The sequence below is a fragment of the Ixodes scapularis genome, unplaced genomic scaffold (genome assembly GCF_016920785.2).
Source record: "Ixodes scapularis isolate PalLabHiFi unplaced genomic scaffold, ASM1692078v2 PGA_scaffold7__128_contigs__length_106722199, whole genome shotgun sequence".
Classification (NCBI taxonomy): Eukaryota; Metazoa; Arthropoda; class Arachnida; order Ixodida; family Ixodidae; genus Ixodes; species Ixodes scapularis.
This window is the reverse complement of record NW_024609882.1, coordinates 14993096-15004839: the sequence shown is the minus strand read 5'-3', so window position 1 is coordinate 15004839 and position 11744 is coordinate 14993096. Positions and strand designations below refer to the sequence as shown.

Genomic DNA, 11744 nt, shown 5'->3' with positions numbered 1-11744 from the left:
GACATCATCACTTAATGGGCTGTCGCAACCTCATGCTTATAACTCGTCACTCCCTCGTTTCATCATACTGCAAAGAACCTTAGTAAAACAGTGACTGCTTGTGCAAGATGGTGGTCCACTTAGCGAAATGTCAGCTGCCACTAATGCCTCCCTTTGCTCAAGTTGCCCCACCCAGATACAGCAATATACTTTTGGACACTGTCTAGGTTTTTATTGTACTTACGGAGACAGTTTTATGACAACAGTGTTATTTAGACATACAGGGTGTGTCAAGAGATAGCTTTAAAGAAAGGGATGAGCTGGCATTTTACAATAGCAAGGCCTGACAGCTTTGAAGGAAGAAGGCGGAGTACACTTAATACAACTTAACTCTGTTGAAACTATTGCTGAAAGTTGCTTTCATTCTTGGGGTGCTATATATTACTACTAGGTCACCTAAATATTTTGAGAATGTTTTGCTGTGTAGTAATTAAATATCATATATGTGGTTGGATGTTTGAGGGGAAAACTGTCACGTCTGAAAGACACACCCTAGTGTATCTGAAACCTGAGAATGTGCACCCCAGTCCCACATACACGCATTATATAGTTAAGGGGGCCAGGAGCTTTATATTTGTATATTTATTAAGAAATAAACCGTATCCTTAAAAAATAAGGGTATCATAGAAAAAATTAAGGCAATCCCAAATTTTTCTATAAACAAACTTTTTTTTTTTTTGTGAGGAAAAAAACAGAAAAACAATAAGGCACTAGGCGTTTTTTAGATCTATGTATTTAAGTAGGCTGCTTTCAGTTATGAAAATGCTAAGTAAAAGCAAAAGATACAAAAAAGACACCAATAAATCAATGCCTATTCAGTTTGCCATTATAAAATAAATTTTGTGCGGGCCAATTTTTTAAGCGCTCGTGGATATTTATAGTCCTAACTCAAAGTGAGGCAAGTTGAAACCTTAATTAGTCTCACCTTAAAAAAAAAAATACTTAAAAACATTTTTTTATAATCTTCAGAAAAATCTGAAATCAATAAACACAAGGTGCTTCATAACAAAATAGAGCTACAGCATATTCGGTCAAACACTGCAAAAAATTAAGAGGGGATTGCTTTGAAATTACTTTTCCTATTGTCTTGTTTTCTTCCTTTTTTTTTTATTTAGTAAGCTCATAATAACAGAGTAATAAATTCATAAAATGACTAGCAAGCTTGACGAATGCATAGCAAAATATATTAAACACTTCTCTTTTAGATGAAAAATATTTAAAAAAATACATAAGTAGTTTGAGGACAGCCTCATGAACTGACAAGTAAATAAATGGTGGGCGTGGTCAGTAAACTAGTAACAAAAATAAAGAAAAAAAAAAGGGAGGGGGGGGACACAATTTATTTAACCGCTCTTGCTGTCAACACAACATTTACCGTCTAGAGACCTAGTCTAAACCTGACATCGCGATGCTCGAGTGCGTTGAAACGATCCACAAAGGCTATTTCCAACACTCTAATGTAGAGCGAAGGTCATCCAACAAAACGCACTCAAAAATAATACAATAAAAAAGAATAGCACAGCCATAAAACTTCAGAGCGATAAAACGTGCCAAACAAAATTCGAGAGCAGAGTCGCCCACTAGCATAATGAATGAGCGAGTAGCGACAAATGCATGCACCCCATTGAGAAAATGAAACTTAAACAACGATCGCGAAAGCCCGCAAACGGTGTCAGATTTCGTTACGAAGTAGAAAACGAAAGTCTCGCTAAGTTACGCGAAGCCCAGCTCCTAAAGCTGAAATGGGAGCTTCAATTGAGGCACCTACTATTCGTTAGAACTTCAGAAAGGTTCGGCAATTCGCAGAGCGGATGCCGCCGACTTACCCACGAAGTGAAGCTTGACGGGTGGTAGCAGACGACAAACAGAAACTCAAACGGTTACAACCAAACGCCGGAGAAATTTTGGCTCAATCAGACGTGCAGGGAGGCGCGGACGAGCCACCGATGAGTTGGGAAAGCCGTCAAAAAAACAAAAACAAAGGATAGGACGTCTGCTGGCGTGCAGTTTATAAGACCAGGAAGCACGAGAACTGAAACGATCGATATGCTGACGCGCTAACCATCGTCTGCTCCGCTGCTCCGAGTTGCCCGAAGCGCCCGCCAGGAGAAAAAAACGCAGATGGAAAACCGGCAAAAACCCGATGCGGATCGGTCCGGAAGCGACGAGCAATTGGAAATTACAACAAGAAAAGGTGGAAGGCAGACTGAAACGGAAGAAAGACGAGTGTGTGACCAAGTCTGACTTGTTTCGATTTCGGTCCGCGGTAATCGAAAAAAGGTAAAAGTTGGCCGGAGAAAATTTAATTGGCGAAGTTCCAAGGGCGCAAACTAAGCGGTTGAAATAAACAAGCACTGTTTACTATTTAGCTAATGAGGAACAAACAAGGATCGCGATGTTAGAGTTAAAATAGCTGCGTCATTGTTTTGTTTTTTCCGTATTTGTTGTTCTTTTTTGTTTATCACTCAGGCACTTGAATTTGGGGACCACTTTCGGACTCAAAAGTTGTTTCAAACTCGTCAAAGTCTGGCGTCATTTGTTGCTTCCTATAAGATAGAAAAGAAATTGTCTGCTGCGAGAGAAACGAAAAATCGTCTGCTATCAAATCAAACGCGGCGCAGGTTATGTTTTCACCTACTTCCACGAAGCCATCGCAGTCTCGCCGGCAGTTGTACTACATTTTTATTTCTGTCTGGTTAATATTAGCTCCCAAAAGACAGCTTTCTAACGTCGGCACACATCACATCAAGGGCCGGTCTTCTGCGAGCACCAACCTTCCTCCTCGATGACGGATCAAAGAAAACGAAAGCCCGGAAAAGGGGTCTTCTCCGGATTACGGAACAAACGGGCACAACGAAAGCAGCAAAGCGGAGCGGGTCACCAGCGGCTACAAACGAAGCGAAGTGCAAAGCCACGGACGCTTTCCTCAAACACATCAAAGGATGCTTTGAAAAGAGAGAAATTGCGTCGTGGTCCGATCGTTCGCCATCGCCACTATGAAGATCATCTCGCCGTAACGGATGTGGAACTTACGCGGTCCGAACAAAAGCAAGAAACAGAATATGATCGCAACCCTCGTCACGGATGAGAACCTTAAATCTGCGTGAAGAAGTGCCCGCGAGCCGAGGCTCCGTGGAAAGAGAACAAAGCGAAACGGCGGAACTAACCCTACTGGGTCAAAGTTCGAAAGGGAAATAAGGTCTCCTAGCGGGTGAAACCAATGGTTCGTCTGCAGAAGCAGACGAATTTTCCCGATTGGTTGACCAGTTGATTCCCAGTAAGCCGAGTTAGACATTCTCACCTGGGCATAAGTTCCACAACCTAAGGCAAATAAGGCAGGGTAGCGTTTCTATCTTGAATTTTTATTACCCCTCCAAAATGAAACTATCATCGGGACGAGAAATAAAACTTCGTCTTTGATTTGTTTGCTTCATTTTTTTACGCTAATTGCGAGAAGATGAGTAAAAACTTACCAGCTTTGAAACTGAGGTGCCAGCTCCACCGCATGACACAGACCTGTGGCGTTCAGAAATGGGAGTCGAAGTTGCTACCCCAAGAGATGCATCCGTAATGATCCTGTAAAAATTGGTAACATACCGATATGTTAATACTAATAATAATAATACCCTCCCTAGCAGGGTACCAACCAACGTAAACAGCTTTTCAAATGCTGCACGGTAACAACTGACTCCCCACTGTTCACGTCCCGCTGCCTTTTTTTTTTTTTTTTTTTTTTTTTAGTTTAGTTTGTGAAAACAATGCGTTATTTGGTGACGTTTAGCTTTCGTTCCTGTTTCGACGCCCGCCTGACCTCGGGCACCTTAGCCTGACCAAATAGCAGGCCGTTGCGTCTTTTTTTTTTCTTTTTATTTTTTTAGTCCTTGTCTTGTTTTTTTAAACCATTGGTAGGGAGTAAAGAGTTTTCATTCGGGATTTGTTTGCAGAAATGTCGCCAGTGGCCTTCGGTTTGCTTGTGATGTCTTTAGTAAAGATACAACACACTGTCGTGTGAGTCGTGCCTCTAGAAATGCGAGCAATGTTGTTGTTGTTGTTTTATTATTATTATTTGTTTTAGCGTGTCGACAGGCTTCTGGCCTTCGACTGAAAAGAAAAGACAGTCTTCCGGTCACGGAAAGCAGTAGATGTTCACGGCCTAAACAATGTAAAAGTCGCAAAAACAACTTAAAAAGAAAAAAAAAGAAAAAAAAGAGGCAATTGGACAACGACACAGTTCGTGCCGAGGGTACACTAACGTTGCGCACAAACGGACTTTGAAGAAACAAGCAAACAAAAAAAAAAAACGTTCGCGCCGCTTCGCGTGACCGCCACACAAAAGCCATCCGGCGACACTGACGAACAAGGTCAGAAAGCGATAACTTGTTACAAAAAAAAGAAAAGAAAGCGAAAACTGGTGCAAATACTCACAATTTAAAAAAAAAAAAAATCCGAATTTATATATATATATATAGTTTATGTTCAGCGTTTGAAGTGTTGCCCGAAACCGAAATTATCATTGCAGGGCATGTTCGAGTGTTCTTCTGGCTTTCGGGCCGATCATGTGAGTCACTTTTATAAACCCTCAGTCCCGTTAGCTGCCCAACACAAGCCGGTTTTGCTTTACTTGAGGGCGAGGGAAGCTACCTGAAGCAGAACAGGCGTCTGCTACACGGCTACACCCACCACCGCTGCTGGGGCACCGCCAGGATCGCGACCGGCGCCCTTTTGCAGATGGCATTCACTACAGTGAGGCCACGGGTTACAGGGTGGGGGATAGGATGGGCCGCACGGTGACTGCTTTTTTGGGGGGACCGAGGGCCCTGGGGGCACTGAAGTAATTGAAAACCCAACGAAGTCAGGAGAGGCACCCAGGGTTAAAAAGGGGAGAAAACGTAAGAACAGGTATAAAAAAACAGCACAATCAGACATTGGATATATTAACATGCAGGGTGGTAGAAATAGGTTAAAATGGGAAGAGGTAGAGGAGCAACTAAGAAAGGAGGATTTAATGGTGTATGGATTTGTGGAAACACATCTCAGAGACATGGAGCAGCCACCTTGCAACCCTGACTATGTGTGGGAAGAATGCAACAGAATGGAGGGAACGAGGAAGGGAGGTGGAATTGGAGCATTTATTAAGAAGAATATGAACTTTCAAAGGATCAGAAAGGAGTGCGCCGAACATTTGTGGCTGAAAGGAAAAGTCGCTGGGGAATCAACAGTCCTTGGAGTGGTTTACTTATGGACAGGGACAGGTGCTAAAGAGGAAAACAGAAAAATGATTGATTGCATATCAAGAGACATTAGTGAACTAGGGGAAGGCTCCGAAATAATTATTATGGGAGACATGAATGCCCATACTGAGGGTCTGGATGGGTATACGGACTCAACTGGAAGCATATTACTAGAACTGGTGGAAAAACATGACTTAGTTTTATGTAATACCAGTCAGAAGTGTGACGGGCACATAACTTGGGAAACTGGCAATCTGCATTCAACTATAGATTACGTACTCATGTCACACAAAATATATGGTAAGTTACAAGTAATGAAAATAGATGAAGAAGGTTCCAAAAGTCTTGGTAGTGATCACAAACGTATTAAGCTGAATTTTGCCAGAGAAGTAAATCCTGAAACTAGACAACATAATTCAAAGCAAACTTTCTGCAGCGACAAAGAGTTGGAAATAGTTGTTGAAAGAATAGAGGCAGCAGTTTCAGGGCACCGGCATACAGATTGGACCTATGAGAGCCTAACTAGGCTTTTTGCTCTAGAACTAGACAAAGTTAAGAGTAAACGAAAGGGGAAGCAAGGACATAGACCAAAAAGCTGGTGGGACAAAGAAGTGAAGCAAGCGATACAAAAACGTCAGGAAGCCTCTAGAGAACACAGGTATTCCAAGCGTAGTGGGGAGTCCGAAACGGAAGTAAAAAGAAAATGGGACAATTTTATAACATGTCGCCGAGAGGCATCCAGTTTGATCAATGCGAAAATTCAGAGAAAGGGTGAGGAATGGATGAGTAATGTAAGTAAGAAAGATAGAAACGCTGCCAAGAAGTTTTGGGAGCACTTGAACTCACTCGGTGAAACAACGCAAGCTAGACAGAGGTTCATACTCTCGCATCAGGGAGATCAATTAGAGGGAGATGATGCGATACAATACATAGGAGCAGTGATGGAGGAGAAATTTCGGGAACGGTTACATGTGGAAGATAGGAGAACCGAAGGAAGTAGCAGTCCAGTTTGTGACATCGCGGATTTTGGACAAAGAGAATGGGAAAAGGCGGAACGAAGAGTCCCTAGTGGCACGTCGACAGGCACAGATGGTATCCCTATCAAGCTGGTGAAGAATTTGGGTCCTAAATCTAAGGCAAAACTAAGGGAGGTAGTGAGTACCATGATAACAAAAGGAAATATTCCAGATGAATGGAGGCTTAGTAGGATGAGTATGATATATAAGGGAAAGGGAGATAAGTCTGATATTAGGAATTATCGTCCTATAACCGTGACACCGGTTATTTACAGGTTGGTAATGCAGATTATAAAGAACAGACTGGAGGAATGGGTAGATTGCGAGGGCATACTGGGCGAATTACAGAACGGGTTTCGAAAACAAAGAAGGTTGGAGGACAATTTATTTTCTCTAACACAGTGTATAGAAATAGCGCAAAAAGAAAACAGACAGCTCTGGCTGGCATTTCTGGATATCAAGGGTGCCTATGACAATGTGAACCAAAGAAACCTGTGGGACATAATGGAGAACTTAAACCTAGATGAAGGACTAACAGCACTATTTAGGAACATTTACAAAGATAACAAGGTGATTATAACATGGGAAGGAAAGGCGACAGGGAAAATAGAGATAAGACGAGGCCTTAGGCAGGGGTGCCCGTTATCGCCTTTGCTGTTTATGTTGTATCTGAGAGGATTGGAGGATAGACTAGAGAAGAGTGGGCTTGGGTTCAACCTTTCTTACAGTAAGCTAGGCCAAAAAATTCAGCAATCCTTACCGGGATTGATGTATGCGGATGATATTGTACTAATGGCTAACAACAGGACAGAGTTGCAGGAATTAATGAGCATCTGTGGTAGGGAAGGAGAGGAATTAGGTTTAGAATTCAGTAGCGAAAAATCGGCAGTCATGATTTTTAACGAGGATGAAGTTGAGAGGCTGAAGATACAAAATATTACAGTTGAGAGAGCTAGTAAATACAAGTATCTAGGAGTATGGATATGTGATGGTGCAGAATATCTCAGAGACCATGAAAAGTATATAATAGGTAAGGGCAACAGAAATGCAGCTGTAATGAAAAATAGAGCACTTTGGAATTACAATAGGTATGAGGTGGTGAGAGAGATTTGGAAAGGGGTCATGGTGCCTGGCTTGACTTTTGGAAACGCAGTGTTATGCATGAAATCCGAAGTGCATGCGAGACTAGAAATAAAACAGCGCGGAGTAGGTAGACTGGCTTTGGGGGCACATTGCAAAACGCCAAACCAGGGAGTACAAGGAGACATGGGATGGGCATCATTTGAGAGCAGGGAAGCGGTGAGCAAGGTAGAATTTGAGGATAGGTTGAGGCAAATGGACGGGGAGCAATGGGCACGAAAGGTTTTCAGCTATTTATACATGAGGAGTGTAGACACAAAGTGGAGACAGCGCACTAGGAAATTAAGAGGAAAGTTTTTGGGCTATAGCGAAGATACGGAAGAGCAAGTCTCAGTTAAGAAGAAAGTTAAGGCCACAGAAAGAGATTGGTGGCTAGAGGGAATGCAGACAAAGACGGCTCTGGAAAGCTATAGATTAAACAAAAGAGTTATTGCCAAAGAAAGCATTTATGACAATTCTAGGGGAAGCTCATTGCTGTTTGAGGCAAGAACGGGTGTTCTGCGAACCAGAACATACAGAGTGAAGTACCAGGAAATTGATACAGTGTGCACTGCTTGTGGAGAGGAGGACGAGACGGCTGAGCACTTGATACTCTACTGTAAAGGGCTTCACCCTATGCCTACCGAAGACAACATAGATTTAATAAAGTCATTGGGTTTTAGAGACAGCGAAGGGAAAGTGGATTTCAAGACTGTAGAGATTACCAAGCAAAGATTAAGTGAATGGTGGCAGAAATCGAGAGAAAACTAGGTATTTTCTTATCCACTGATGGCAAGGGGGTTTCATAGCCTCACTTTCTTTGCACTGCGGAGTGAATATAGATTTCACATTTAAATATTCTAAGCTTAAATGGTAAAACAAAATGGCTAGGTGGCGTAAGCTACCGCCCGATCCAAAGGGCTCAGCCGTATTCATCCATCCATCCATCCATGTCTATGACGTCATAAGGCGGAAATCGAGGGACAACTCTTTTTGGATGCGGGAAAGACACCAGTCGGAGACGCGTTCCCGGCACCATAGTCACACACACGAGTGCAACTTGTGTGTGTGACACGGGACGCTATTTTCGACTATCGACACGAGGCCAAAGAGAATTATTTTGACGTCCGTGACGTCATGTCATGTTTGGTTTACGTCAAAAATTAATAACTGTTAGAATTAATTTGGTGTGTGCCGCGTCACTTAAAAACTTCTTTTTCCATTTTTTTTTTTTTTTACCCAGATTCTATTTGTTGATTGTAGCAGCGACAGGCACTGATTGTTGTCGGTACTGAACTGTGAACAGGACTACTACACAGCATGTATGTGCAAAAGCGTTGGACGATTTCCATAGACCAGCGTTCGGAAGTGCTATTGACAAGGCAGGCTGGTGGATGTTGACCACGGCCCTGCTTGTTCACAGTTCACAAATTTTCCAGATTGCATGTCAGAACAAAGGCGGGCTGTAGATTAGAGCAATGATTCTACAGGACTACAATCTAATATCAAAGACATTCAAGAACTCGAACGTGTTAAATGTAATCAATCAATCAACAAAAAAAAAAAAAAAAAAAAAAAAAAAAAAAAAAAGTGCACGCCAAAAGAATGACAAAGAGGCCAAATCTAGCCCATCCCCAATCGAAGCAGAAGTAGCAACATCTTGAAGAAGCATACAGAAACAAGGCGAACTGGTGAAAAAACATCTTCGAACAACTGCAAAACTAAAAAGACATGTTTTTGAAGTTTTTGTATAATGTAATGTCCCCTTCCTTTCTAAATTTTGTTTTTCGAAAAGAGAAATTTGAAGAAAACAAGTGGCTTTTCATTTCGCTCGTCCCATTCTAGATGGCGCCAGTGTGACTGCCCAACTGACAAATCCGATCTGACCGGATTTATTTTTTCTCTTCTCCTTTGTGTTTATTGCTAATCTGAACTTACAGAGCACTGAAGTATAGTGCTTAAACATATTCAGGCACTTGATATTGTATAACTGACTAAATATACATATTTTCGAATGAAGGCACCGATCTAAACATTAAAAGTTAATCCTGAAAGGTAAGCCGCTCTGCAATCGAATCCGCCTCTATAGTTGGACAAAGAACAGAAATAAGGGTTGTGGCATCCTCTAAGGTAAATATTGCAACTATTAATTACCTCAGAATACAGTATTTAAAAGTAAAGACGAACTCGAACCGCGCCCTATTACTAAATCACTGCCAACGCTGAAACAGGACGTTGCACTCGCTTCGTGCTTACAAGCGTAACAAACTAGGCACGCTATAAAGTTATAAACCCAACGTTAACAAAACATTTAGTCCCTGTCACAGTCTAAATGTGATAAGCGTTTTCCAAGTGGCACACCCGTTCAATGCGGGCTATTAACGCAGAGTAACAGGCTGTGCCGACTACGGCTCACAAGATTTGACAGGAACAAAACAATAAAATACGTACGCCGTGCTTGTTGTTTGGTCCTTCATGCTGGGGCATCAGACGGACAGTTCGAAACAACGTTAAAAAACGCGCAAAATCCGTCCCTGTGCCTTGGATGCCTGGACGCAGCCTTGCCGCCCAACGTTCGAACTCGGCATCAGGTGAAATCAAACGATGCAACAACTGGCGGAAGGGTTCAAAAACAACAGAGGGCGCCACGCATGATTTCTCTTTTACTCTCGTTTCCAAATCTGTCAACATTTTCGGTTTCGATTTCGCCTTTGCTTACCAGTCGCTGTGCATTTTACAAATATAAAAGAAGCTAAAAAAATATTTAAAAAAGGCGAGATTTTTTTTTTTTTTTTTCAACGCAGATGGAAACGTTACGCATTGTAAAACCCAAGACGTAGGACGTAGGACAAGAAAAAAGGGGACAAAACGTTATTTGACACATTCGTGTTCTGTGTCACTCTATTTATATTTGGCAGATCCTCGCAGTCAAGATGGATAGAATAGGGGGGGAAAGGGAAGGAATCTAGTTAACAATACAGGGGAGGGGGCAAAAATCTTCCTCGTCATTATTGCATTACATTCATGCCCGATAGTTTTTTTCTTGTTTTGAACACGTGGTAAATTACTACAAAAAAGCGTTACGATTTACTTTCTACGTTTCAGTTTTTTTGTTTTTTTTTTTTTCTCTGGCGATCTTCTAACTGGAAGCTCAAGCAACCAAATAAAGGAAAATACATGCTGTAAACTGCTGGGTATCGGTGCTTTGACCATCGCCCTTTTCCTTCCATTGTGATTTTTGCTAACCTACTGGGTTGTCCACAATCTTGTCTATGCCAAATAGCTAGCATTACGTAATTGAGCTTCGTTATTTCGAGTGACTTTACACACTCGTTGAACGCAACAAAAATTTGCAAATGAAAAAGTTCCGTGGGTACTTAAAGGCTGTTTGAGAAATAAACCAGTTAGCTGAGTTTGAGACGTTCTCTGTGTCTGTTCCTTCTACTGAAAGTTCTTCCGATTTCTTCCACCGCAGTCTCAGGTGTAATACGACATGATTAGCTACCACCAGCTCGCCTGCACTCTCACCGTCTTTTCACCCATCATAAGGATATGCCAATGACTTCCACACTGTCCGTTAAATAATGCAAACAGTTGATTCTGATGCAGGGGGGCTGTAGATTAGAGCACAAAATACAATATTCAAATATTTTTTTCTCTATCGTAAATATACAACACAGATCGGCATTAGAATATTATGGGGGAAAATATTATTACACGTTTTAAGATATAATATATCTATTACTGTTTATAAAGAAAGCGAGACACTGTTCATGTTTGATCATATTTTCATATGTCTGCGTAATAAAGTGGCGAGACCACCGGTCAGACAAAACTCGTTTTTTCGTTGCAAATTTTTATAATGCAAAGAACGAACGGTTAGTGCATGGGAGGGAATAAACCGGTTTCGTAAGTTTACAACAACCGTAACGCTTTTTTTTTTTTTTTTTTTTTTTCTAATGTTTTAAGGAGTTTGTCGTGGTTTTGGAGTAGCGTCGCCAAGGGGTGCAAAAAATCGTGGCAGCGGTGGGATTCGAACCCACGCCTCCGAGGAGACTGGTGCCTTAAACCAGCGCCTTAGACCGCTCGGCCACGCTACCGACAAAGATTTTAGAGCATGACAAATTGCGCGCTGCGAATGTGCGTGCGTTTTGTTGGATGTGTGGCCAGCGTTGGTGGTGAGTGGCGTAGCCAGGGAATTGTTTTCGGAAAAATAAACAAACGGTGGCTTAAAAAAAAAAAAATCGACTCCACACTTGCAAGTCTTTCATTAGAAAAACTTCCAAATCGACTTTCTAAAAAAAAAAAAAAAATCTTTTATTTCTTTCTTTTTTTATTT

The 11744-nt window shown here is 41.7% G+C and overlaps 1 non-coding gene across 1 annotated transcript; it reads right to left on the bottom strand.

The window, feature by feature from the left end:
* Positions 1-11423: 11423 nt before the first annotated feature.
* Trnal-aag lies at positions 11424-11505 on the bottom strand. The gene has a single exon. It is a non-coding gene; the product is annotated as a tRNA-Leu (tRNA).
* Between the last annotated feature and the right edge of the window lie 239 nt (positions 11506-11744).